General features: G+C 41.5%; 1 protein-coding gene and 1 pseudogene across 1 annotated transcript in view; one reads left to right on the top strand and one right to left on the bottom strand.

The window, feature by feature from the left end:
- ADAMTSL3 (ADAMTS like 3) overlaps positions 1 to 25,369 on the top strand; it is a 376,368-nt gene that overhangs the window by 27,398 nt on the left and 323,601 nt on the right.
- LOC149749990 (6-phosphogluconolactonase pseudogene) overlaps positions 1 to 25,369 on the bottom strand; it is a 50,099-nt pseudogene that overhangs the window by 24,269 nt on the left and 461 nt on the right.

Genomic DNA, 25,369 nt, shown 5'->3' with positions numbered 1-25,369 from the left:
CTGCAACCTCACCAAATTCATTGATTAGTTCTAGCAGTTTTCTGTTGGCATCTTTAGGATTCTCTATGTATAATATCATGTCATCTGCAAACAGTGACTGTTTTACTTCTTCTTTTCCAATTTTTATTCCTTTTATTTCTTTTTCTTCTGTGATTGCCATGGCTAGGACTTCCAAAACTACGTTGAATAATGGTGGTGAGAGTGGACATCCTTGTCTTGTTCCTGATCTTAGAGGAAATGCTTTCAGTTTTTCACCATTGTGAATGATGTTTGCTGTAGGTTTGTCATATATGGCTTTTATTATGTTGAGGTAGGTTCCATCTATGCCCACTTTCTGGAGAGTTTTTATCATAAATGGGTGTTAAATTTTGTCAAAAGCTTTTTCTGCATCTATTGAGATGATCATATGGTTTTTATTCTTTAATTTGTTAATACGGTGTACACATTGATTGTTTTGCATATATTGAAGAATTCTTGCATCCCTGGGATAAATCCTATTTGATCATGGTGTATGATCCTGTTAATGTGTTGTTGGATTCTGTTTGCTAGTATTTTGTTGAGGATTTTTACGTCTATATTCATCAGTGATATTGGTCTGTAATTTTCTTTTTTTGTGATATCTTTGTCTGGTTTTGGTATCAGGGTGATGGTGGCCTCGTAGAATGAGTTTGGGAGTGTTCCTCCCTCTACAGTTTTTTGGAAGAGTTTGAGAGGAATGGATGTTAGCTCTTCTCTAATTATTTGATAGAATTCACCTGTGAAGCCATCTGGTCCTGGACTTTTGTTTGTTGGAAGATTTTTAATTACAGTTTCAATTTCCTTACCTGTGTTTGGTCTGTTTATATTTTCTAATTCTTCCTGGTTCAATCTTGGAAGGTTGTACCTTTCCAAGAATTTGTGCATTTCTTCCAGCTTGTCCATTTTATTGGCATATAGTTGCTGTAGTAGTCTCTTATGATCATTTGTATTTCTCTGGTGTCAGTTGTAATCTCTCCTTTTTCATTTCTCATTTTATTGATTTGAGTCCTCTCCCTTGTTTTCTTGATAAGTCTGACTAAAGGTTTATCAGTTTTGTTTATCTTCTCAAAGAACCAGCTTTTAGTTTTATTGATCTTTGCTATTGTTTCCTTTGTTTCTATTTCATTTATTTCTGTTCTGATATTTATGAGTTCTTTCCTTCTACTAACTTTGGGTTTTCTTTGTTCTCCTTTTTCTAGTTGCTTTAGGTGTAAGGTTAGATTGTTTATTTGAGATTTTTCTTGTTTCTTGAGGTGAGCTTGAATTGCTATGAACTTCCCTCTTAGAACTGCTTTTGCTGCGTCCCCATAGGTTTTGCATTGTTGTCTTTTCATTGTCATTTGTTTCTAGGTATTTTTTATTTCCTCTTTGATTTCTTCAGTGATCTCTTGGTTATTTAGCAGCACACTGTTTAGCCTCCATGAGTTTGTGTTTTTTACTGTTTTTTTTTTCCTGTAATTGATTTCTAATCTCATAACGTTGTGGTTGGAAAAGATGCTTGTTATGATTTCAGTTTTCTTAAATTTTCTAAGGCTCGTTTTGTGACCCAAGATGTGATCTATTCTGGAGAATGCTCCATGTGCACTTGAGAAGAAAGTGTATTCTTGCGCTTTTGGGAGGAATGTCAATTAAGTCTATCAATTAAGTCTATCTGGTCTACTCTGTCATTTAAAGCTTGTGTTTCCTTATTTATTTTCTGTCTGGATGATCTGTCTATTGGGGTAAGTGGGGTGTTAAAGTCCCCCAGTATTATTGTGTTACTGTCAATTTTTCCATTTGCTCACAGCAAATGCTGTTATTTGCCTTATGTATTGGGGTGCTCCTGTGTTGGGTGCATAAACACTTATAATTATTATGTTTTCTTCTTGGATTGATCCCTTGATCATTATGTAGTGTCCTTCCTTATCTCTTGTAACCGTCTTTATTTTAAAGTCTATTTTATCTGATATGAGTATTGCTATTCCAGCTTTCTTGTGGTTTCCATTTGCATGGAGTATCTTTTTCCATCTCCTCACTTTCAGTCTGTATGTGTCCCTAAGTCTGAAGTGAGTTTCTTGTAGACAGCGTATATAAGTGTGTTATTTTTTATCCAATTCAGCCAGTCTGTGTCTTTTGGTTGGAGCATTTAATCCATTTACATTCAAGGTGATTATCTATATGTATGTTCCTATTACCATTTTCTTAATTGATTTGGGTTTGTTTTTGTGGGTCTTTTTTCTTCTCTTGTGTTTCCTGCTTAGAGAAGTTCCTTTAGCATTTGTTGTAAAGCTGGTTTGGTGGTGCTGAATTCTCATAGCTTTTGCTTGTCTGTAAAGCTTTTGATTTCTCCATCAAATCTGAATGAGATCCTTGCCAGGTAGACTAATCTTGGTTGTAGGTTTTTCTCTTTCATCAGTTTAAATATGTCCTGCCACTCCCTTCTGGCTTGCAGAGTTTCTGCTGAAAGATCAGCTGTTAAGCTTATGGGGATTCCCTTGTATGTTATTTGTTGCTTTTCCCTTGCTGCTTTTAAGATTTTTTCTTTGTATTTAATTTTGGATAGTTTGATTACTATGTGTCTTGGCGTGTTTCTCATTGGGTTTATCCTGTATGGGACTCTCTGCGCTTCCTGGACTTGATTGACAATTTCCTTTCCCATGTTAGGGAAGTTTTCGACTATAATCTCTTCAATTATTTTCTCAGACTCTTTCTTTTTCTCGTCTTCTTCTGGGACCCCTACAGTTTGAATGTTGGTGCGTTTAATGTTGTCCCAGAGGTCTCTGAGACTGTCCTCAAGTCTTTTCATTCTTTCTTCTTTATTCTGCTCCCTGGCAGTTATTTCCACCATTCTATCTTCCAGCTCACTTGTTCGTTCTTCTGCCTCAGTTATTCTGCTATTGATTCCTTCTAGAGTATTTTTAATTTAGTTAATGTGTGGTTCATCACTGTTTGTTTGCTCTTTAGTTCTTCCAGATCCTTGTTAAACTTTTCTTGTATTTTCTCCATTCTGTTTCCGAGATTTTGGATCACCTTTACTATCATTATTCTGAATTCTTTTCAGGTAGGTTGCCTGTTTTGTCTTCATTTATTTGGTCTTGTAGGTTTTTATCTTGCTCCTTTGTCTGTAACATTAGTTTTTTCATTTCTTTCTTTTTTTTTTTTTTTAATGGGTTGGGCTGTATTCCTGTCTTTCTAGTTGTTTGGCCTGAGGCGTCCAGCACTGGAATTTGCAGACAGTTGGATAGAACCAGGTCTTGGTGCCGAGATGAAGACCTCTAGGAGGCCTCACTCCAGTTAACATTCCCTGGGGTCTGAGGTTCTCTGTTAGTCCAGTGGTTTGGACTTGGAGCTCCTGCCACAGGAGCTCAGGCCTAACCTCAGGCCTGGGAACCAAGATCCTACAAGCTGCGTGGCGTGCCAAAAAAAAAAAAAAAAAAGAAAAAGAAAAACAGGAGCAGTACAATAACAAAGAATCAAAAACAAAATTAGAAAGAAAAACATATATTAGGAAAAATGAAAATATAAATGACTCAACAATGAGTCAACAACAAAGTAAGGCAGAACCCCAATCTGAAAGAGGAAAAAAGAAAGAAAGAAAGCCTTGGCTATGGGGTGCTGAGTTTAGGCGGGGGTGGAACTTAGGCAGGGGTGGGGTTTAGGGTGGGGCAAGACCTAGGCGGGGTGTGGGGGTGGGGGAGTGACCTTTGAGTGTGGGCGGGGCCTAGGCTCAGGACCCTCCAGCCAGAAAAGGCCTTGGGGGGCAGGACCTAGGCGGGACAACATTCAAGCATGGGGTGGGGCCTCTGCTTAGGACCTGCCTGGAAGGGGAGAGGCAGCATGTCCAAAGGGGGACCTTTGGAGTGTGGAGTTCTGGAGTTTGGAGGTAAGGCCCTGGGTGAGGGTGTGTGGGTGGGGTTTAGGCCCAGTGGGTTGGAGGGGTTCTCAGAACGGGTCTCCAAGTGTAAAGGTAGGGCCCTGGGTGCGGGTGTAGGGGTGGGACTTGGGCTCTGCACAGCAGGAGGGAAGCTCCGAGGGCAGAGGATTAGGCCCAGGAGACCAACAGGCTACCAGGTGCCTAAGTGGACAGGGAAAGCACTGGCCGCATTCCCTTCCATTCCTCCATGCACCCTCTCCGGGTCTCCCCCAAGGTCTTCCCAATCCTTGCTGGACCCCTAATGGTGGGTGGGTCTTCTGGGTGTAGGAACTCCTCTCCTGCCCCAGCCGCCCCTCAGGGGAGCCAGTCCCGTAGGTCCGGCCTTTACTTTTGCTCCCCCTTCCCTCCCTCCCACTCCCTCAGGACCCGCATAGCTGAAGGGGGCCTTTGTGGGCAGAGGATCAGGCCTGGGATCTCAGCAGCCTCCCGGGGGGGCGGGGCGCAAGTGGGCAGGGGAAACCTGGCCATACTCCCTTTTGATCCTCTGGCCTCCCAGTCGTCCCCTCAATTTCTCCCTTCAGGCATGGGATCCCTTGCCCTCCCCCAGACGCCCCTCAGGGGTGCCAGTCCCATCCTGCCACTTCTCCTCCTCCCTCACTCCCCTCCATGCCCCACATCCTACCCGGTCGCTGGGGGTTCCTTCCGTCCCCTTAGGTGTCTGTGGCCCCCCCACTGGTGCCTGGTAGGTGCCCTAGTTGTGCGGAGACGCAAATTCCGCGTCCTCCTAGTCTGCCATCTTGACTCTGCCCCTACCTTCCTTTTAGAGCACTTTTTTTAACCTTTCTTTAAGGGTAGGTATTCTGGTGACAAATTCTGTTTTCCTTCATCTGAGAATGTCTGTATTTCCCCTTTATTCCTAAAGGGTATTTTTGCTGGGTATAGAATTCTGGTCCAAATGTTCTTTTATTTCAGCCGTTGAAATGTCTGCTACTTCCTTCTGGCCCCTATGGTTTCAGATGAAAAGTCCACTGTCTTTGAATTGTTGTTCCCCTAAAGGTAATAACATTGTTTTTCTCTAGTTTATTTTTAGATTATTTGTCCTTAGATTTCAGATGTTTGATTATGGTATGTCTTGTGTATATCTTTGGTGTTACTCTATTTAAGGAGTCAGGTTCTTGAATCTTTGGTTTTGTGCTTTTCCCCAAATTTTAGCCATTATTTCTTCAAATATATTTTTCAGCCCTATACTATTTCTCTTCTCCTTTCTGTACTCTGATAACACAAATTTTATATCTTTTGTTACTATACCATAGATCCTTGATGCTCTGTTAATTTTATTTTCATAGTATTTTCTTTGTTGTTTAGATTAAATAGTTTCCCTTGCTCTTTCTTCACTTTTATTGATCTCTCATCTTACTATGCTAAAAAACTGCATGCAGTTAATTTTCTGTAATTTTTGCTCTTTACTCCTTCTAATGCATTATTTCCTTACATTGTTTTCTTATGCCAGCTCCCTTTTCATTTAAAACTGTTGAGTTATCAACTCATCTTTTATATCTTGTTTCTCAAAGTTCATGTTTACTTTAATTTCCTTAAGTGTTCACAACAAATGCTATCTAAAATTTAGAGAGCAGAGTAAAAGTAGAGTAAAACTTTGTTTCCAAAAAATTATCTCTTGCATGTTCTGGTATTATTTTATTTTATTTTATTTTTTGCGGTATGCGGGCCTCTCACTGCTGTGGCCTCTCCCGTTGCAGGAAGAGGACGCGCAGGCTCAGCGGCCATGGCTCACGGGCCCAGCCGCTCCGCAGTATGTGGGATCTTCCCGGACCGGGGCACGAACCTGTGTCCCCTGCATCGGCAGGCGGACTCTCAACCACTGCGCCACCAGGGAAGCCCCTGGTATTATTTTTTAATGGGGCAGATGCTTGTAGTTTCCAAGTTGGTTTTATTTATTTACTTATTTTTGGCCACATTGGGTCTTTGTTGCTGCATACAGGCTTTCTGTAGCTGTGGCGAGTGAGGGCTACTCTTTGTTGTGGTGTGTGGGCTTCTCATTGCAGTGGCTTCTCTTGTTGTGGAGCACAGGCTCTAGGCATTGCAGGCTCTAGAGCACAGGCTCAGTAGTTGTGGCGCATGGGCTTAGTTCCTCCGTGGCATGTGGGATCTTCCCGGACCAGGGATCAAACCCGTGTCCCCTGCGTTGGCAGGTGGATTCTTAACTACTGCGCCACTAGGGAATTCCCTCCAAGTTAGTTTTAATCTGTTCACTTGTCCTTGAATGAGTGTTTGCAATGGCCCTATTGCCTTTTGCATTATTCCCAAAACTAGTGATGTGTCAGTCAGGATAGGCTAGATCATGCTGCAGTAACCTTCAGAAAAACTCTCAGTGGCATGATACACAAAGGGCTTTTTCTCACTCATTTGTATATCTGTCACGTTTCTCCTCAGTGCTGTTGCCATCTGAAACATTGCTGGTTACCATTTCAGAGGAAAATAGAAAATGTGGCAAGCTGAGCATTGGTTCTTTAAAGGTTCTGTATAGAAGTGACACTCACATTTTGTTAGCCATTTGTTGCTTTGTTAGCCAAAGCAAGTGACATGGCCACACCTAACTTCAAAGGGTTGGGAACATGCACTCCTACCATGAACCCAAGAGGAGAAGTGGAAACATTTAGTGAACAGCGCTAATGGCTACCACAGGTTCCCTGATTATTTGCTTGCGTACCCTAGAAATCTGTCTCTAAGATTGTCAGGAATGGATCTGGGATTAGTTAAGCAAGTACCTACCAGCCATACCTACCTACCTGGCTGATCAATAGTTACGGCTGCCATCTGTTTTATTGGTTGGTACCTGTGCCTTAGCAATTGTTAAATACTTTAAAATATCACTCTTGATCATAGTTTTTTTTAAATCGCAACTTCATTCATCCAGCATCCTAAAGAACTAATTGTGGGAGCTGGGGCCATAATCCTATATACAGGCTCATTTTGGTATGGCCCCTCTGCCAGCTACCTTTGACTGCTGTTGGTCCCTGGTAAGAGAGAGACTTCAAGTGAAGCTGTTCCTGGCTTCCCTGTGCTTTGTCATGGTCTCCAGCTGTCAACCTTCCACATCTAGAAATTTTTGTACAATTTCATTAACATACTCCCATAACAATCCCATGTACCACTTTCTTAAGAAGGGATATTTAAAAATCTGTCCTTTGTGACTTATTCTTTGTTGGGTCCTGCCAATACTTGTTCTAACACCAGAAAAATCCTTAAAATTTTTATCATATGGTTGGCATCATTTCAAAACGATTATTCAAAACTATTGATACTCCCCTGTTCTGTTTTCCTTTGGCCATTTGGGACAGTTTCTGGGTAGGGCGACTTTGTTACCTCAGTTATCTGAATGCTGACATCTTGACCCTGGGGCTCTGGGGGTGGAGTCATTGTAGCAGGCTTCTCTGCATCCTCTGTGGCATAGTATGTGGTAGGCCAGTTGTGTTTGAAAACTCAGGGATAGGATAAACAGAGCCTCAAAGATCATGGAGCCCCAAACAGACCTAACCAAGGTGTCAGAACAAGTGAGGGTCAGAGCTAAGATAAACTTGCTTCTCTAATTCACTTGATGTCTTTCTCAGACAATGTATGGTAGCAGTGCCAGTGGCTAGTGGCTGGGTCCCTCTACCTGTCACTACTTTAGGCACATCTTCCTTTACTCATTTTACTTCTTTTCTCACTTTTTCACTCTTCTCTTCCATCCCTTTTTACCCTTCCTCCCCAGTATATGTTAGGTCGGCCAAAGGAGCCTACCAAAAATGTTCATCCTTGCTGTTGGCACTGAGTAACTGAATAGATTACGGACGGGTGTGTTGGAAGAAGGAAGCATTTGGTGTCTAGTTGGAGAACATTGGAGTTACAGAGTAGAGAGATTCAGTGATTGTTTCTTGTACAAGAAAGCATGACAGTGATGTAGTCTAAATAATACTAATTGGTCTTTCCCTTGGCTTGGCCTGGATCATGCTGTTTTCCTTAAATTTTCCATCAGAGAGCAGATGTCATCTAATGACTTTCCTACAAATGTTTGCTTTCTTAGAGCTATGTTTATTTCTCCAGTTACAAAAATGTGTTGTTTATAACTTGTAAAGAAATGTGAATCTATTCTGATTTGCTTCCCATCCACTTTTCTTACTGACTCATTACCCAACCTGTTGTCAGTTGGACCAAACTGCCTTCCTTATATACTGATAGAGGAAGACATCCCAAGCAGGCCTTGTAAGGTTGCCCAATCTTTATCAGAGGTATTGAAGTATAAGGGAATTCACTTGGAAATATTTGAACTTTGGCCACAAATTCAGATTAAGATATTGCTTAATAAAACTGGTCATTCTTTTGAGTCAAGGTGAAATTTAGCATTAGTGGGAAGAATGAAAGGAAGTAGGTACATAATCCTTCAGTATCTGTGGGGGATTGCTTCCAGAACCCCGTGCAGATACCAAAATCCAAGGATGCTCAAGTATTTACATGTAACTTAGGCACATCCTCTGTATACTTTAAATCATCTCAAGATTACTTATACTACGTAATACAATGTAAATGCTATGGAAATAGCTGTCAATACAATATAAATGCTATGGAAGTAGTTGCTGGTGCATGGCAAATTCAAGTTTTGCTTTGGAACTTTTTGGAAAAATTTTTCCTGAGTATTTTCTCTCCGCAGATGTGGAACCTGTGGATGTGGAGGGCCGACTGTACTTGGTCAGAACTTCTGTTTATGATTGAGATAGGTATTGCTGAGTTCTTTGCCCTTGTATGTGGCTTACTGGTTCCTCGAAATAGTGTGGTTGGTCGTGTATCCACACTCTTGTCAAACAGAACTGCTGCCTCTTGCTTTCCTCTACTTGTTCTCCCCTCCTCTCAAGCCTTTCTCCACTTGCCCCTCTGTTCTTTTTTTTATTAAAATTTTTTTTAAAAATTTATTTTTTGGCCGCACTGCACGGCATGTGAGATCTTAGTTCCCTGACCAGGGATCGAACCCTCGCCCTCTGTGTTGGAAGTGCGGAGTCTTCACTACTGCACCGCACTGCCAGAGAAGTCCCACCCCTCTGTCCTTAATCCTAGCTCTCTAGATTCAATCTCTCTCAAGATTCAAGATGTTTGGTAAGTCTTTCCCAATCCTCTCAACACCATTCATCTCTCCCTTATCCTGTTTGACGTTGCAACTGAGTTTTTTCTGTACACACCCTTCTCCTCTGTTGGACTTCACCTTTGACTCTTCTCCCTCACTCCTTGAGGTCTGTGTCTGCTTTACCTTTGGGCCCCTCACAGTCTAGCACAGATCCCTGGACACTGTGAGGACTCATTTGAGGACCTGCCCTCTGCCTTGGAAGAAGTTCATACCGAGTTGGGGAGACAAGTAAATAGATTGAGAAGCACAGAAGCTGGGTCCCTGATCCAGCCATGCCCTGAATTCATCCAGTAATGAACCCTGTGCTTTTCCCATACCCTCACTCTCCAAATTCAGGAGTGCTTCATTCCCCTGACCATTCCGGGCCTTTTCCACACTTGCGCCATGTTTTCAAAACCTGGGCCTCTTATATGGGACAGCTTTTGCCCTGAGACATCTCCAAGGCCTGGCTTGGCCTTTGACAACCTGACACCATATGATCTAATTTTTTTGTTTTTGTTTTATCATTCTGCTTTTAGGAAAAACAGTTAAGACGTCTGTTTCACAGAACAGTGCCTTATGTCCCTGGCTGCACACTTTGCGCTGATCTTCCAAGTTAGGGCTTCCTGGTGGATTTGAAATCCAAAGCAAAGATTAACTGTTTATGACTTATAAAGAACAGCATTAATTTATATTTTGGGAATCCTTTCTGATTTCTCATAAGCAAGTTCTATTTTTTTTTTTTGAGATTTATGCTTAGTTTGCTAAATTTTTTATGTAATAATTAAGAATTAGAAAGGATTAACTAGTAATACAGTGCATACTCATGTACCTCCTCCCAGCTTAAGAAATAAAACATTATCAATACAAAGAACTAGGTACATTTTCCTCTTTTCCTTTCCTTTTGTCCCCAGGTGTAGTAACTATTCTGAATTTAGAGTTTATAATTCCCTTCCTTTTCTTTATAATTTTACTACATATTCCTAAACAAAATATGTCGTATTGTTTTATACTTTTAAAGCTTTATGTAAATGGAATACTGTGAATACTCCTAACTTGGTTTTTTTGCTCAATATTATGTTAGTGAGATTCATCCATGTTGTTAAATGTAGCTTTAATTCATTTATTTTTGCTATTCTGTAGTATTCCATTGTATGAACACATCAGAATGTATTTTTTCATCCTCCTGTTGCACATCTATCAATAATTAAGGTGTTTCCAATTTTGTTTTTATGGACAATTCTATTACATGGTTTTTTGTTTTGTTTTTTTTTTTTTGCGGTACACGGGCCTCTCACTGTTGTGGCCTCTCCCGTTGCGGAGCACGGGCTCCGGACACGCAGGCTCAGTGGCCATGGCTCACGGGCCCAGCCGCTCCGCGGCACGTGGGATCCTCCTGGACCGGGGCACGTCCCCTGCATTGGCAGGCGGACTCTCAACCACTGTGCCACCAGGGAAGCCCTACATGTTGTTTTTATATGTTAATTTCTTTAAGGTCTGTGCCTGGGAAAGGAATTGCTGAGTGAAATGATACACCATCTTCAACTTTACTAGCTATTGCACAAATTACTATCTAAGGTCATGGTACCAATTTATAGTTTAACCAAAAATCTAGGAATCCTTGTTGTACCATATCATCTCCAGTACTCGATATTGTCAGGCTTTTTCGTTTTTGCCAGTTTCATATTTATGAAAGAGTATCTCTTTGACGTTATAATTTGTATCTTCCTGATTGCTAGTGAAATATGCAATTTTTTCATGTGCACTGGCATGTGGGTTTCCACTTCTGTAAATTGCTTGTTTGTACCTTTTGCCCATGAGTTTCTTTTTTGTCTTCGTCTCACTTATTTGTAGACATCATTTATATATGCTTGATACTAATCCTTCGTTGGCAGAGGTTTTGGTCTCTTTCATTCGATGATGGATCCTGAGTGCCTAGAGCAGTCTATGGCAGATGGCAGATGTTCAGAAATATTTATTGAATGCATAAATACTTGGCTATTTATTCATCTTATCATTTATAGTTTGCCTTTTTGTGTGTCTTTTAAAAGAAATCCCTTCTGACCTTGATACCACACAGATACCCTCTTATATTTTCTTCTAGGTGTTTAGCCTCATATATATTTTGCCCAAGAAAATGATTTTGTATCCTGTACGTCTCTGTGAGGAGGAAATAAACGAGTTTTCCAACAGGTTCTGCCACTCACTAACCATGACACTAGACAGCTCTCTTTACCTCAAGAACCTCAATTTTTCCCCCTTATTTAAAAATATTTTCCCCCTTATTTAACTGCCTTGCAGGGTTGATGTGAGATTAATTTGGATGAACTATGCCTAGCATCTAATACGTGTCTGGCACATAATAGCCGTTCAGTAATGTGGCTGTTTCTTCCTTCTCTTGTCTTTTTTTTTTTTGTGGTACGCAGGCCTCTCACTGTTGTGGCCTCTCCCAGTGTGGAGCACAGGCTCCAGACGCGCAGGCTCAGCGACCATGGCTCGTGGGCCCAGCCGCTCCGTGGCATGTGGGATCTTCCCGGACCGGGGCACGAACCCGTGTCCCCTGCATCGGCAGGCGGACTCTCAACCACTGCGCCACCAGGGAAGCCCCCTTCTCTTGTCTTTTTACTGAGGACAGCAAAGCTAGAGTGAGGCCCCAGGAAGATGAAACCATCTCTCCCTGCGAGCGACTTCCCCATGGACGTGTAGAAACCCATGATGAGCTCTTTCCAGCTTTCTCTTGGCAGCTAGCTCTTCCTCCCTCCGCTTTCCTCCTGGTCTGGCCTAAGCCAAGGTCTCCACAGCCTGGGTTTCTGCCCTAAGCCAAGTAGCAGACGCCTCTCTTTTACAACCTGTCAGAAACTCCTGAGTAGATGCAGGCAAGCCTTTGAGGCGCCACACCATTTTTCCTTCTAAACACTTAAAGACACTTTCATCAGAACAGAACTGCTTTTCCATAAGGAAGGTTTGTGATTCATTTGCATTTCACTTACTCCTAAACACAACCAGTGACATTAGTCCATTATTTACTGTTGGCATTGACTCGCTATGGGAGGGGACAAACAGATCTGTAGTAATGGTCAGCATCCACGAAATGGAAGACTTAGATGTAGTCACAGTGAATTATGTTTGAATGGCAGCTGCTGAAAATGGAAGACGTTTCGTGTCTTAGGTGGCAGGCAGCATCATGGCTAGAACATTTGTGCTGTCTTACGGTTTCTTGTTTAAGAAGTAAGCTGAATTTAGTTGCTCAACTTCATTTTGGCACTGGAACGTGGGCCTTTTAAAATGCACTCTTGCAGTTAAGCTTTTCATGCTGGCTTGAGGTTGGTGGCCATTCTCATCAGAGCCAATAATTGATGAGTGGATAGGACCTCCTTCTTAGGCATGGAGTTTCTGCAATGCCTCGAGATCTTGATTATTCCTCTCTGCAGCCCGTTTAGGGATCATCTGTTTAGTCTTGAACCCAAGACTGCATCCTGGTGAGTAAGGAGTATTGGAAACGCCCACCTGTTTTAGATCAGTGGGGTTTCTTCTCAGGACTTTCAGGGAAGTAAGAACTACTCCAAGATCCTATATACTGCCATTGTTCAATAGAAATGTAACGCAAGACACATATGTAACTTTGAATTTTCTAGTAGCCACACTAAAAAAATTAATTCTAGTAACATATTATATTTCATTTAACCTAAAACCCCCAAATATTCTCCTTTCAACACGTAATCAATATAAAAATTCTTTTTAAAACTGAAGTATAATTTACTATGTTGTGTTAGTTTCAGGTGTACAACAAAGTGATTCAGGCTTATATATATGTGTGTGTGTATATGTATATAGATGTGTATATAGATGTATATATGTATATAGTTGTATATATATGTATATAGATGTTTATATATATGTGTATATACTTTTTCAGATTCATATAAATTCTTAATGAGATACTTTACCTTGCTTTTTAAATACCGAATTTTTGAAATCAGGATTTTATTTTACACTTATAGCTCGTCTCAGTTCAGACTACTCACACTTCAAATGCTCAATAGCCATGTTGCCTGATGGCTACTTTATTGGACAGTGCAGCCCTAAAGGACCTCTAGGGAGGAGATGGGATCAGCATACCTTGCCCCATCTTTCCTCCCTTACTCAGACCATAACCAGCTAATTTCCTCTGTTCTCTTCTCCTTGCCAGAAGATAACCAATGTGGAGTTGAATCTTTACAAAGGCTGGAGCAGGTGAGGCTCTGCCCCTCTTCCCCTTACTGTACTGATAAGCTGCTTATGATTTAAATGTGTTTTGAGTAATGTTTCAACATATCCCTCAAAGTTAGTTTTTAGGTGGGGAGGCTAAGTAACCATATAATTTGCCTGTTTTAAAATTAGCGAAATTTGGGCTTCCCTGGTGGCGCAGTGGTTGAGAGTCTGCCTGCCAATGCAGGGGACAGGGGTTCGTGCCCCGGTCTGGGAAGATCCCACATGCCGCAGAGCGGCTGGGCCCGTGAGCCATGGCTGCTGGGCCTGCGCGTCTGGAGCCTGTACCCCACAACGGGAGAGGCCCGTGTACCGCAAAAAAAAAAAAAAAAAAAAATTAGCGAAATTTGTCTGAAATGCTCTCATAATAATTTCTTTATTAGGAATTAAACTTTATTTATTTATTTATTTATTAAGAATGTAAACTCCTTGAGGGCAGAATTGCATCTGTCTCTTTTACCACTGTGTCCTTAGTGCTTCTTCTATGGCCTGGCACAGAGCTGGTGCTCAAAAATAATGAATGAATCTGCTAAGCCTGAGACTGCTTCTTCATATTCCCAGTGTTCTATTTGTATTGTAGTTTTAGCCATTTAAACTTTTAAACATGTATTTGTTCTGAGATTTTATTTGGGGTGTAGCAATTTTGGTGTACATTTTTAAAGTTAAGATTGTCACTTGTTCTTCATTTGAATTTAAACATTTGAAAGTCCAACTTGCTAAAATGTGTTTCAACCCTGATCCCTGCCAGCAGTGGGTAGTGTATTTTTAAAAATCTTTGCCAATCTGATAAGTGTTTTAACTTTCTTTCTTGTTGCTAGTGATATCATAAGTTTATTAGCTCTTTTCATTTCTTCTTTTGTGAGTTTCCTATTCGTGTCTTTTGCCCATTTTTAAAATTAATCTCTTCCTCATCTCCTTACTGGTTTGCAAGAGCTATTTTTATATGTAGAAGTTAAGAATTTTTTGTTATGTGTGTTTAAAGTATTTTCCTGTTTGATTACTTGCTTTTCAATTTAAGTTTAATACTAGCTCTATAATATTTGTATGGTTTCTGCCTTTAGAAGTATGTTATACTTCTAAAGATTTTCACCACATCAAGATCTGATATGTATATAAATATATTTCATTCTGTATATCAGAATGCTATATCAGAATAATTCAGGGTCGCATAATCCTACAGCCATCTAAAGCCAGCTGCCCCTCTGGCAAAGGATAGATAGGTTCTGGGGCTGGCAAGCAGGCTGGTCTGGAGAGAGGATTCGGGCTTTCCCAGCCCCTAATGAATGCTGAAAGGTGGCTCAGAACTTTTCTCCGTCTGGGAAGAGAATAGGGCTTGGGAAGAGAGAGGTTCTCTCTCTCTCTCTCTCTCTCTCTCTCTCTCTCTCTCTCTCTTTTTTTAAGATTTTTTTCGATGTAGACCATTTTTAAAGTCTTTGTTGAATTTTTAAGATTTTTTTCGATGTAGACCATTTTTAAAGTCTTTATTGAATTTTTAAGATTTTTTTCGATGTGGACCATTTTTAAAGTCTTTATTGAATTAGTTACAGTATTGCTTCTGTGTTATGTTTTGGTTGTTTTGGCCACAAGGCATGTGGGATCTTGGCTCCCCGACCAGGGATCGAACCTGCACCCCCTGCATTGGAAGGCGAAGTCTTAACCACTGGACCGCCAGGGAAGTCCCAAGAGAGGTTTTCTCTTGGTGCCTTGATAGGAGACTGCTATCTAGCCAGCTGGGTCTCTAAGGTCCCTCAGGGGCATTGATTGTGCTTCCTCCCTGCCATGGCGGGATGGTGGCCACTTGGTTCTAGCATATTTGAGCACCAATATGTATACACAAAAGAGTATAAAAGCAGCACATCTAAGGGGGCTCAGCAGCCAGAAAGAGAAACAACAAGCAGCCCACTCAGATCAAACACCTCTTACACAGAACTCTTATATAGAGTGTTTCTCTTGTATAGAAATAGAACTGCTCTGGAGGAGACAGAAAGAAACTGGAAAAACTACCAACTAAGAGAATGTAAGGAGATTCCACTACAGCCCCAAATGGCTTTCCTCAACTAAAAGCAAATGAGATTTTCAAAGTAAATAATTCAGTGAATGAGCTGAAGGACATCCACGTGGAGGAAATACCATCTACAACAGTGGAAACCCACACAGTGTAAATCATGAGGGAAAAGCTAAGGGACTTGGCGAACAGATTTAGGAGACCTGGTATTCAAACAATAGAAACAGCAAAAGGAGAAAAAGCAATGGATGGAGAAGGGACAACAATGAAGCAACTATTGGTAGAAAGTTTCCTTGAATGAAGACAGACTTGAGTCTGAAAGGGCTCCCTGGGCTACAGTCAGGACCAATGAAAAAAGACACAAACAGAGACGTATACATATTCTGGTGAAATTTCTGACTTCTAAGGGTGAAGGTTAAAAGATTTTTTACAGTTGCTACATTATATTATTTAAAATGTCCAGTTTTCAACAAAAATTTGACACACAAAGAAACAGGAAAGTGTGGTCCACACACATGAAAAGAACACAGTCAGTAGAGACTGTTTTAGGAAGCCAGAAATTAGACTTTTTTTTTTTTTTGGGGGGGGGCCCTGATACACGGCTTGCAGGATCTTAGTTCCCCGACCAGGGACTGAACCTGGGCCTTCAGCCATGAAAGTGCAGAGTCCTAACCACTGGGTCACTAGGGAATTCCCTAGACTTCTTAAACAAATTATTTTATTTTTTCTTTTTGGATTATTAAATTTTATGTTTTCTTCCAGTTTTATTGAGATATAATTGACATACAGCCCTGTATAAGTTTAAGGTGTATGGCCTAATGATTTGACTTACATGTATCGTGAAATGATGACCACAATAGGTTTAGTGAACACCCATCGTCTCCTATAGATACAACATTAAAGAAATAGAAAATATTTTTTTTCCTTGTGATGAGAACTCTTAGGATTTACTGTCTTAACTTTCATATGTAATGTACAGCAGTGTTAATTGTATTTATCATGTTGTACATTACATTCCTAGTACTTATTTGTCTTATAGCTGGAAGTTTTGACTGTCTCCATCCAGTTCCCCTGCTCCCCACCCTCCACCTCTGGTGACCACAAATCTGATCTCTTTTTCTATGAGTTTGTTTGTTTCTTTGTTTTTTAAGTATAATTGATCTACTACACTATGTTAGTTCCTGATGCGCAACATAGTATTTCAATATTTCTATATGTTTCAAAGTGATCACTGTGATTAAGTCTAGTTGTTGTCTGTCACCACAAATACTCTGTCTGCTGTTATAAATTTGTTCAAAAATTCCAGATGAAAGGTAAAGTAACTTACAATGGGAAAACAACCAGAATGATATCAGACTTTTCTTTCATATATATATACACACATGCCTATATATTTTAACATTTACATTTTTTTATCCATATGGAATTGATTTTGATGCATTGATTGAGGAGGGAATCTGAGTTTGCCCTTTTTCCTCCTAATTTACCTGTTGTCCCAAAGAATTTATTGGCTAATCTACCACTTTCCCATTGATATAAAAGGCTATATTTATCTAGTGTTAAAAATAAACATGCTTACAGGTCTGACTTAAAACTTATTTTCTTATTATATTACTATTATATAAATTATTTGATTCTAATTATTTTGCATACGTATGTATTTTAAGTTTTATAACATTATTTTATTATGATGATTATTTTGCACACACACACAAAGTACTTTATGTAACACGATGCTTATAGGAAGATGGCCATATGCAGGGTGTGGTGCCCAACCTGCACAGCCACACATGAGGTGGCCCAGGCATGGAGCTTATGAAACAGGATGTTATCAATACCACTGCAGCCTCTTGTGTGTCCCTTTCTTATTGCATCCTCCTCTCTGCTCAGACACCACCACAGCAAAAGGTGAATTATTTTTTAATCTTTTTTCCTTAAATTTATTTATTTTATTTATTTTTGGCTGCGTTGGGTCTTCGTTGCTGCGTGTGGGCTTTTTCTAGTTGCAGCTAGCGGAGGCTACTCTTCGTTGTGGTGCGCGGGCTTCTCACTGGTGGCTTCTCTTGTTGTGGAGCACGGGCTCTAGGCGCACGAGCTTCAGTAGTTGTGGCACGCGGGCTCAGTAGTTGTGGCTCGCGGGCTCTAGAGCGTAGGCTCAGTAGTTGTTGCACACGGGCTTAGTTGCTCCATAGCATGTGGGATCTTCCCAGACCAGGGCTCGAACCCATGTCTCCTGCAATGGCAGGCGGATTCTTAACCACTGTGCCACCAGGGAAGCCCACAAAACGTGAATTTTGTTTTAGCCATTTGAGTATGTATCCCCAAATAACGTATTATGTGGTGTTAGCCTTTTCTGAATTTTATATGAATGAAATCATACTGTGTCTATTCTGCTCAGTGTTATGGTTTAAAATGTCATCTCTGTCGATGTGTGAAGCTGAGATCATTCATTTTCATTCCTCTGTTGTGTTCTAGGGTATAACTAGACCACAATTTATTAATCCATTCTACTGTTGATGGTTTCTTTTTATACGATGTTAGATTTATTTTGCTTATATCTTATATAGGAATTTTGCCTTCATTTCAAGAGTGAGATTGGTATGTAATTTCTTTCTCATATTGCTCTTGTCTGGTTTTGTTATCAAGGTCATAATCTCGTAAAAATGAATTATGGGGGTTCCTTTTTTTCTGTTCTTTGGAAGAGTTTATTTAAGGATTGGAATTATTTACACTTTGAACGTTTTGTAGAGCTCACCTTAAAACCATCTGAACCTGTTGTTTTCTTCATGAGAAGAATATTAAATACTGATTCTATTTCTTTAATAGTTGAAGGACCATTGAGATTTTTCTGTTTTTGTTTTTTAGAGTCAATTTTGATTATTTAGAATTTTTTCTAAAACTTTTAAATTTCTCCCAGTATTTCAGATATGCTGGCATAATTGTTTTCTTAGCTTGAGTTCTGAGATACATTATTTTGTTATGGCTCATTTTCCTCTCTCTATCCTCATTGCCACTGTCATCTCTCTCCTGGAATAATAGAGGAGCCTAACTAGCCTCCCCGACTTCTGTCTCACTCCCCCTCCAGTTCGTTCTCTGTAATAATAGTTTCACTTCTTTACTTAATATCCCTCTGGTGCTTCCTAGGGATAAACACTGGCTTTGTGATCTGCCCCACCAGACCCCCTTTGAGATCCAGCCTATGTCTGCTTCTCCGACTTCTCTCCTCTTCCCTCCCATGCCACGCTCCAGATATGCAGGCTGTTCATCCAGCTTGCCGTTGTTGTTCATTACACCCATCTTGTTCTAGAAGGTTCTGTTCCTCCATCCTTCTCTCTGTTTTCCTGATGAGTGCCTACATGTTCTTTCCATCACAGCTTGGCTGTTGTCTCTGTGATGCCTTCTGGGACCCTGACTCCACCCTCCCCACCTCGAGCGTGTCCCTCTCACGTGCTCATGTAGCATCCTGTCCTTCCTCCTCCTCAATGGCCCTCATCACATGGCTTTGAAGGACCTATTTACTGATCTGTTTCTCAGTCCACACCCAACCCTAGACAGTGAGCTCCCTGAGAGCACGGACTGTCTCTCGTTCAGTCTCTGATGACCAGCACAACACCTGCAGAGAGGAGATACTCAGTACATGCTTATATTACTACTAATATTAAAAACTTGCTTTTGGAACTTTGTTTTTGTTTGTTTGGGTTTGTTTGGTCAAAGAAAATTCACTTTTATTGGGAAAAGTTTAAGAAGTACATTTGAAATACAGTGGGATTGTAACAGATATTGTGCAAATTAGATTAAGATTGAAAGTTAAGCTAAGAAATTTGGATATTCATCAGTGGATTTCATACTCTTTTTTTTGTAATATGTCACCATTTAATACTTTTCTTTCAGAATTTCCTTTGGTGTTTTTTTTTGGCTGTGCAGCACACAGGATTTTAGTTCCCGACCAGGGATTGAACCCATGCCCCCTGCAATGGAAACGCAGAGGCTTAACCACTGCACTGCTAGGGAAGTCCCCCATACTTCTTTTTTTTTTTAATTATTTTTTTTAAATTGGAGTATAGTTGATTTACAATGTTGTGTTAGTTTCTGCTGTATAGCAAAATGAACCAGCCATACATATACATATATCCACTGTTTTTGGAACTTTGTGATAACAACCATCATAGTAGCATACATGTGTATAGCTTCTTACAAATTAAGTAATTACAGTTATACAACCATATGCATTATTTTATTAAATGGTCACAGCAATTTTGGGAGGAATAAGGTTTTTAGCTCTATTTTAACAAGTGAGTCTTTGCGAGCACGAATACACCTTATCGAAATACACTTGTTACCTCTCTCAGAGACCCCCTCTCCCTCTCCACGCTGGCTGTTAGGGGGAAGACAATGGTTAAAGTTTTCCACTTTGACTCTTTTATCCTGAAGTTATTCTGTGTTTTTTTTTGTTTTTTTTTTTAACCCTGGCCTTCATGGGCAGCTGTCTCTGAGGGCCCTTTCAGTTACCAGGGGATCACTCTGCATGTCTCTCCTGGGACTGCTTTTGGTTTAAGAAACTGCAGTGACCCTCATTACAAAGGCTACCAGAGTTTTACTTTTTGACTACTGGGTATTTTTCTGCTCAGGAGACTTTTTCTAAGTTCATACCAACACTATTAATTTAGTAATATAAAAAATACAGTAAAGAAACAAAAGCCCTGCCCCTTCATCTTCTAGCCCAGTTTTCCTCCTACCCTGGGGTGTTCTGGAGCTCATCTAGCCCGGTCTCCCCCGTTTAATGATGTGGTAAGACCTGGAGATGTGAAGAAACATGCTAGGAGCCACGGAGTTTCTTGTGGAGGTGGGCTGGACCCCTGGGCTCCCCACCACAAATCTGGCCCCCTTTCTAAACTTGAGCATCCATCACCGATTATAACAGGTGTCCAGTGTCTCCAAGTTTGTCTGGCTTATGAATGTGACTTTCCATGTATCTGGTACCGTTTGTAAAACTAATCCTATGTTTATTCAGGATTTAAAACAAAGTGACATTTTCATGTCAAACAAATAGGGGATGATGTGATTGCATTCTAAGCATGCAAAAAACTTACGTGTCATTCCATATATCATTAAGAAATTAAAATTATTCCTTAAAAATATACCAACTTAAATCCCTAAACCTGTATTACACCCAACACTTTGCTTGGATCAAACACTGTAGTTTGCATTTCTCCTTTTTTTTGTTTTTAAACAGAAGACAGTCTGTAACAATTTCTTCTGATTTATGCCTCCAGTATGGCTTTGGTACCATTGAATTGTAGGGGTTAATGTTAGCATTTTAATTTTATAAGAAGCATCACCTTTTGTTTTCAAGAAGTCCTTAACATTTTATGCTAAACCCTCAGAATTTTTTGGTAGTTTATGGAAATTAGAGTGATGCCATTTTATACACATGGAGCAAAGACATCCTGACTGTAAATCGCTATCTTCCTATCGCCTTGCTTGTTTAAGAATTCTGAAAGGCAGGAGCATCCAGACAGCAAACTTGGCAGCTCTGCTGATGCGTTCGCACTAAAGACTTCCTGCCCTGCTAAGCTTAGAAAAACAAACTGGCTTAGGCTGAATATAAATGTTTTTCAGAATATGTGCAAACAGCACATTTCTGTCTTTCTCTTCTCTTGGAAGCCTACATTTTGAAAGCCTGTAGGATTTCAGCCACACAGACAAGCTGTTTCCTGAAAGAAAGAAAGCCGTGAGGGTGAGAAAGACCTTGAATAAACATGACTATGTCCCTGACATGTTTCTGGACTGTGTCAGGCTGGGTGGTGTCTCATTGGCAAATTGGGAAGAGCTGGTAATGCTTTTTTTTTCTCTCTTTCCTCCTTTATTTCTTTCCTTCTTCCTTCCTTCCTTCCTGCCTCCCTCCCTCCCCCTTCCTTCCTGTCTCCCTCCCTCCCTCCCTTCCTTTCTTTTTCTTTCACCGCTGAGTTTGTATAAGCTCGTGTACTGGGATATACGCAGATTTGCCTCATGCTTAGTAATGGACTCTGACGTTGGCAACAGACACCATGCCCATGCAATCAGTCTGTTGTCCAGTAATGGTGTTTTCTGCATACTTATGCCTGTGCTTGTACTATTAGGGCCTGGGCGGGGTGGGCTGTGGCTCAACGGGTGCAGACGTTGGAACAGCCAGGGTGGAGTGCTGAGGCCTGGGCTGGCTGTAGTGCAGGGTGGTGGAGAGGCAGACAGGCAGTTGGGGCCAAGGAGCAGAGGGTCACACCGTTGCTGTAGGTAGAAGCAGATGACTCCAGGGCCTGGCAGATCCCAGCCAGGTTCCTAGAGAGACTCGATACTTTGAAGCCTCCAAATAAAAGGGCAGGCTCCAACTTGTCTGTTTAGAAAACCAGAAAATAAAACGTGATTCCCTAAGGAACCCTGACCTACCTTGGCTTCCCCTGACCGCTCTATTTAAAAGTGCACTTTATACCCCAAGCCCCCAGCACTTCCAACCTCTTTTTCCTATATCACATTATATAACTTATTTATATAATATGTTCATTTTCTGTTTCCCCGAATTAGAATATAAACTCCTTGAGAAAAGTGATTTTTGTCTGTTTCGTTGACTGATGAATTCTCCATGTCAAAAACGGCCTCGGTGCCTAGTAAACAGGTGCCTTGGTGCTTAATAAACAGTATGTTGATCAGGTGACTGAAGACCCTGGACATACCCGCAAGAAATACCTGAACATTTGATGCTTTGAGGAGTCCCTCCCTCCGCCACCTGGGTAAAGTACAATACTGATTTGTACTCTATTGATTTTTAATTTTTACTTATTTATTTTTAGAAATAAATAAGTTTATTTATTTGTTTTTGGCTGCAGTGGGTCTTAATTGCTGCACCCGGACTTTCTCTAGTTGCGGCGAGCGGGCGCTACTCTTCATTGCAGTGCGTGGGCTTCTCATTGCAGTGGCTTCTCTTGTTGCGGAGCACGGGGTCTAGGGTGCGTAGGCTTCAGTAGTTGTAGGACGTGGGCTCAGTAGTTGTGGCTCATGGGCTCTAGAGCGCAGGCTCAGTAGCTGTGGCGCACGGGCTTAGTTGCTCCGTGGCACGTGGGATCTTCCTGGACCGGGGCTCAAACCCGTATCTCCTGCATTGGCAGGCGGATTCTAAACCACTGCACCACTAGGGAAGTCTCTGTACTCTTATTTTAAAAGCAAAGATGCCTTGTCTCTGCAGAGAGGTAATCATGAGTGTCTGGTGAAGAGGCTGCGGGAAATACGTATTTCGCTTTGGGATCAAAGTGCAGATTCCACTGCCCAGATTGGGCCCCACGAGACTGTTTCTCCCTCAACCCTGAATCCCTGTTGGAGTGGAAGTGATGCCTGGGATGGAATAACAGAGATTCCCCCAGGAAGCACCTCACTTCTCCACGGCACTTTTTCTGGGTCGTTCTCACTTACAGCACTTCACAGCAACAACAGTTGCTCACGTTCCTCAAATAAATGATCATTCCCTTCTCTGCTGGCTGGCTTTTGGCGGGGAAGAGCATGACCCCTTACCAGTGTGACTGCACCAGGAGGAGGGGAGAGACTGGGAGAAGGAAAGAGTGGGTAGGGAGTTTACAATTAATTAAGATTTGCGATGACCATCCATCTAGCTTTTTTCTTTACCAGTGGAGCCCTGTTCATGGAATACAATTTTCAATTTTTCCCCCTGAGGTGTTTTAGAGTTATTTCCACATGACATTTTGCTCACTGAGTCTCTTTCCAAGGGGTCAGCTTCCTTGACCATCCATCTAGCTTTTTTCTTTACCAGTGGAGCCCTGTTCATGGAATACAATTTTCAATTTTTCCCCCTGAGGTGTTTTAGAGTTATTTCCACATGACATTTTGCTCACTGAGTCTCTTTCCAAGGGGTCAGCTTCCTTCAAGTCCTTGAAAAATGGACTCTTCGATAAAATTTTGTGGGAGGGGTGGCCTCCAGGGAAAGAGGATCTGTATTGTGTATATGTGGCAGGGGCAGGCTTTCTTTCCTCTCCCCATTCAGAGTAATGGTCAAGTTTTTAAATAACCCCTTGTGAAATGCCAGCATGTGCTTCAGCCAGAGCTTTCTGGTCTTTCAAAGTGGCAGAGAGAAAATCAGGCATCAGTCATGCAGGGCTCTGTGGGGGTGGAAAGGGCAACCTATGTCAGTTTTTCTAGGAAAGAAAATTAATTATTGAATGTCTCCTATGCACAAAGGCTGGTGCTGAGGGCTAAAGACGGTTCAGATGTATAAAGAAGTATTGAGATTTCATTTTCAGGTTTTCTCCTTTCAGGGAACTGAAAGGTGAAATCTGTTCCAGCAAGATCTTTTCACTGATTACTTTTGGCCCTGCTTGCCAGGGTTGATTAAAGATGTGTGTGTGTGTGTGTGTGTGTGTGTGTGTGTGTGTGTAGGGGAAGGGGAGGGAAGGAGAGAGAAAGAGAGAGAGAGAATTTATGTTTAGTGGCAGATGGAAGAGTAGTGCTATGAGTGACATTTGTCTTTCTTTTTTTTTTTGCGGTACGCAGGCCTCTCACTGTTGTGGCCTCTCCCGTTGCGGAGCACAGGCTCCGGACACGCTCAGCAGCCATGGCTCACGGGCCTAGCTGCTCCGCGGCATGTGGGATCTTCCCGTACCGGGGCACGAACCCGTGTCCCCTGCATCGGCAGGCGGACTCTCAACCACTGTGCCACCAGGGAAGCCCTATATGAATGACATTTGTAAGATCCACATTCCAGTTTGCTAAAGAGAGTCTTAATATGATAAATTTAAATTCAAGGAAAGACCTTCTCCATGGAACAGCTTGTTCTGAATATGCACACCCACAAGGCATCACCCACCTTCCAGCACTAAGAGGGATCTAGAAGGGTCTGCTGAAAATGTGACTCAGAGTGAAGTTGAAGTTTGAAACGACATGAAGTTTGAAACGAAGTTTGGCTGAGATGTACTTACACTCAGATGTTCATTCAAATGTTAGGCCTTTCAACCCAACAAGATCAAGAGAATGTATTCATTAGTTGATGGTAAATAGAAAGGATGAATCTTAAATTCCTAGCATTAATTTTTTTTAAAGACTCAAAAAAATGTGAAAACTCATTTTCTTTCAGCCTACCCTTTCAACCTTGGCAAAGTAAATATATTTTATATTTAATCAGGAAGTTTGGGGACCCCCAGGACTTTGAAACATATTGGAATGACAACATCCTACTTGAAAGACCAAAATGATCCCAAAGGTTTCTTTTTGAGTCTTTGTTTCAGGTTCAGGAAACAAAATGCACATCCTGCTTCTTGGAAGAAAAATGTGTTTGGTATGCTGAATTTAAATAATATTGGTTAACTTGATTATTCCCTCATGGACTTTGGAGGGCACAAACTGTAAAGTCCCATGTGTAATCCAGGCCGGGAGGAACAGCCCCCAGAGACCCTCCAGAGAATGTGTTCCTGGCAGACTGTCCCTAGAGCCTGGGGATTCTCCTGTTCCACCTGGAACACACACTTTCCGACTCACCAAATATCATTTAAAAGGACCTTCCCCCGGTAGGAGTGGTCCGCGCCTCCCATCCTGGTGCTAACTCTCTACTGCAGATCTTGGTTGCCATTAATTGAGATTGACTTCTTATGCATTCGTATTCCTGACCGTGACCATAACCGTCCTCTGCTAAGCCCTGGTGTCACGGGGAATTGTTCTGCAGTAGTGGCTCAGTGTTGTCCCTTCTTAGCCTTTAGCTTTCGTCCTGACCTAGGAAGATCCGTTGGAATCTCAGTTCTTCCATCTAGCGTCTTTACTTCCATGTGTTGTCTGTGTCATGGCGGAGTCGGACAAGGTGTTTCTCGAATCCCCAGTGGGCAAGTTGGGGACATATGAAACGAGAGGATCCTAAGTGAGTACAGTCCCTGTCAGCCTGGAGACAGGCTTCTCTTGGCCTGGTGAAGAGCCCAGTTCTCAGCCTTGTTCCAGCTCAGTGTTTGTGGCAGTAACAAGGAGGCAGATAGAGAGAGCACTGCTCAAATTTGGGCTGATGAGAAGCAGGGAGAGAGCGATGCAAAAATTGGTAGATGGAGTCAGGATCCAAAAAGAGCCTTGA

This window comes from Delphinapterus leucas, chromosome 2 (assembly GCF_059928025.1).
Source record: "Delphinapterus leucas isolate spDelLeu-1000000601 "Yukka" chromosome 2, BTC_Dleu_Yukka2, whole genome shotgun sequence".
In the NCBI taxonomy this organism is placed as follows: domain Eukaryota; kingdom Metazoa; phylum Chordata; class Mammalia; order Artiodactyla; family Monodontidae; genus Delphinapterus; species Delphinapterus leucas.
The sequence above is the reverse complement of the archived record's forward strand: the minus strand, read 5'-3'. Positions and strand labels throughout refer to the sequence as shown.